Below are 3,747 nucleotides of genomic sequence, written 5' to 3'. Positions count from 1 at the left end.
CAAAAGGTTATTTTACGATCAAAGCATTGACACCACATGACTGTAACTGCTCACAGTATAGGCGCGGTTCTTCGGCGCGGGCGGGGTCTCTGGGACTGTAATGTCTCTTGGTGCCTGCTGTGACATGACAACTGCAGTCTGGTGTCCTCTGCGATCCCATGCTTCAATGGCCACCCTTTGCGAACTGTCGCCTTGCATTTCAAACTTGCACAACAGATGTAAACAAATACACGATCCCGTAATTGTATTCAATGTCACACCCTCTTGTAAGAAGCTGCCTGTCCGGTTCGCATAAACACGTGCAGGAAATCGAACACGATCTTGCAAAAGTGCTTTCAACATAAAATAGGAATACCGTGTGCATGCAGCGACATATCAACATCACTTCTGTCGTTATCCATCCCGTGATGACAGCGGCAGCCGACAGTAGGTGGTGCAGTTAACCCTTGCAATGTTTTCCTTTGCACCGAACACAGCACCATCCTTTGCTAGAGCTACCTCCCAATGTGCTGCATCGACGGGGGAAGCGACATTTTCTTCTGCATTCCTCTGAAATGAGGGGTTGATCGGTCGTCACAATTGGTGCATGGTGGATATTACAAGGTAAATGGTGTGTGACATGAAATAATATTTCGTTATTTATCGTAACAAGAAGAACGTATTATTCATGGCGAGTATCCTATGGCTTCGATGCCAAAACGCATCTGAAATGATTATGTTATGATATGAAAATGAACACAATCGAAACGCAAATCGCATCTTTAACACACGACGATGTGACCGGTTAAACATCCTTTGCTCGGGTGGGGGTCAGTTTGACCCCTTGCGATATCAAAAAGTATGAAAGCTTGAAACACCAAACACACAGAGTGAGTCGCTTATATGTGAATTCACTTGTGTCAAAATTGTAGATTCCTAGGTCATGACTTTGTGGTCAAACGAGGTCAACAAGATTAAACTTCAGATCAGTATCCCCAGACCCTTTCATGCAACCGCTGTGCATCTAGACAATATAAGTTCAGTGACCTTGTCTGACCTTAATAAGGTCATGGCAAACACAGATTCACAAGACTGACCCCTTTTTGCAATTGAAAAATCATCAAAGTCTCCGCTAGGCATACGTTCCTAAAAACAGAATATTAATCTTGGTCATTTTAGGTCAGTGACTCAGCCTGACGTTAAAAGTACATGGATCATGTATGTTGCAATCCCTGTCTTTGCTAACTTCGAAATGAGCTGCAGAAACTATCTCTTGAAGCAAGCCCTCGAACATAAAACGCTACTTCTGACTTCGGCCTGACATTCATACCTGGCCGACTTCAATGGAAGTTGTTGTTGATAAATGCAATTAGTTTATGCCATCATAGACTATCTAAGAGATGTATGGCTTCGTCAAACACTTCGTCGCCGCATCAAATAAATGACTTTCTAGAAATGGCCTTCGCTGAGAGCCACGGCCCTATTTTGACCTGCAATAGGTCAGCGATTTTAAAAGGTACCGTACAAGGCACGTCTGATTCTTGCATAGCAATTATCTACGGCTATGCAAGGGTCGGTGTGACTACGATGTGCCGTTCGCAATCCATTTTGACAGGAGAAAAAAACATCCGGGGCAACTTCACACACAACCGAGCGCGTGTTAAAACTAAACAGCACATCTCGTACGGGGAGACGCTTCATGTAAGCTATGATGTGATGCATGACAACAGTTCATGAACATGTTACATAACACCCCTAGTTTGAGCTGGGGTTTCGTAGCCAATAGCGCCACAACGACATCCCCATGGCTACAAGCTTGCTCAGCACCGGGCGGGCAACGGCTGGAACGTACTGAAGGTGTCGCCTCAAACACAGCAGAGATGCTTGTAAGGTTTCCAGCACCAGCGGCAGACTTTTGTTTTCCATTTTCCGCACGCCTGGCCGAATCTGTAGCACTTTCCACCTGCAATGCATGAGTAGGTTACTTCACCAATATGGTTGAAACCTGCCACAATTTTGACGTGCTAGAGCTCAAGGAGTCACTTAGCACGACATAGCTTCTGTTTGCACGGCGATCTGGAGTGCTGACAATGGTGACGCACATTTGGCATATGACTAGCGGTCTAGTACGTTGCTGAAGGGAACCAAAATGCTCTTTTACGATCAAAGCTTTGGCACCATAGAATCGTGACTACCCACAGGGAATACATGATTATCCTGGGTTGGTTGAGGTGTGATCCCCCCCCCCCCAATACCTCACGAACACATCCCTCGGGGGTCTGCAATGGATCATCTTACCTTTTTGCACCTTTGACTGATATCTAGATCAGACACGCCCGGCTTAATAGGAACAATAATATTAATAATCCGGTTTATTTCCCACCACCCGCTTGGTACACATGCCGGGGGTGCCGGTACAGGACATCTTGGGGTGGTTCAGTCGACCAGAACGATTCTGCTCAATATAGCAGCTACTACTATGAGTAGCAGCTTCGGACGGGGCATTTTAGCAGCTGGATAGTTTGCCTAGATGCGTATTCAGATCACAGTTTGCGGGACAGTTTGCTACAAAATAGTCCTATCATTAGCACACCACATTTACCTGACATAACATGGTAAAAAAAAACGCTGGCATAGAAAAGTGAGGAAGTGAGACCTAAAGCTGACAGTTTTTCTTGTGCAGACGCCTACACCATAGGTCTCACAGAAAATATGAAAGCGGGGTAAAAAGCCCACCAGCTATTTTTGGGGACATATCTCCCTGCCGTTGCCATCTACTAGTGGTATCTACTTTGTCAGCCATGGAAAGTCAGTGAAAAAGGTGGAAATTGGCAGTGCAGTATGATGGAATGACTTCCAATGAATTATTCACTTCAAAAATGTACCACACACAAATATTTGTACTGAGCTGCCCGAAGTAAAATATAATCATTACATAGGGGTCCTTAAAAATCTTCTTTGATGGTCACACACTTCCTTTGAAGCCCCTGAATGTCTTCATTTTGACAACAGATTTTGGGACAGTTTTTCACCTTTACAGAGGACCAAGAGCTCTCCGTATGGTGCTACACGCCCGCGGCTAACACAGAATACTTTCATGGTCTCCTTATGGACCTTTTTATTGTCATTTCTGTTACATTCTTCCATCGCCAAAGAGCCGCGACCAACACAAGGGGACTTTGCCAAGAAAAACGCCAGAAACTCACCTTCAGTGGTCACCAACACCAGACAAAGCACGACAATCAATGGCAGCAGACGCATTGTTGGTGAAAGATGACTCAACAGGATATGCCCATGTTTCCTTTGGTCGCTTTTTATACTGGCAAAAACGGACCAGGAAGCGGAGGGGACGTCAATCATCCCGTCCCCTCCAAAGGTCAACAAACAAGCCTGTCATGTCCGGCGACATTTGCAAGAACAAGGTGATATCATCAACCATAACCTTTGTTTACGAACGCGCCATTACTGCTTAGTCACGCAGGGAAGGGCGTAGAGGACAATGCCGACATGGCCCATGCAACGTAATTCAGAATGAAGTACATGGAACGTACCGACCGATTGTGATAAAGCCTTGCGTTAGTCACCTCGTTGAATTAGGATGTTGAATGGTGTTTATAGACGAGTTGCCATTTTGATGCTTCCTTGATGACACCCTGCAACGTGGACTACCGCGGACTTTTTCACGGAAATATGCTTCCAGCAGCTTGGAGATCCAAATTAGCTTAGTAACCACTTGGGAATCTGAGCATATCGCAGAATTCAAGACGG

General features: G+C 45.4%; 1 long non-coding RNA gene across 1 annotated transcript; it reads right to left on the bottom strand.

The window, feature by feature from the left end:
* Window positions 1-234: 234 nt before the first annotated feature.
* LOC119113721 (uncharacterized) lies at window positions 235-3,259 on the bottom strand. Its single transcript, XR_005095945.1, has 3 exons — window positions 3,186-3,259; window positions 1,832-1,942; window positions 235-549 (listed from the first exon to the last, which is right to left on the bottom strand). It is a non-coding gene; the product is annotated as an uncharacterized LOC119113721 (long non-coding RNA).
* Between the last annotated feature and the right edge of the window lie 488 nt (window positions 3,260-3,747).

The sequence above is a fragment of the Pollicipes pollicipes genome, unplaced genomic scaffold (genome assembly GCF_011947565.3).
Source record: "Pollicipes pollicipes isolate AB1234 unplaced genomic scaffold, Ppol_2.1 Scaffold_7262;HRSCAF=8765_pilon_pilon_pilon, whole genome shotgun sequence".
NCBI lineage: Eukaryota > Metazoa > Arthropoda > Thecostraca > Pollicipedomorpha > Pollicipedidae > Pollicipes > Pollicipes pollicipes.
The sequence above is the reverse complement of the archived record's forward strand: the minus strand, read 5'-3'. Positions and strand labels throughout refer to the sequence as shown.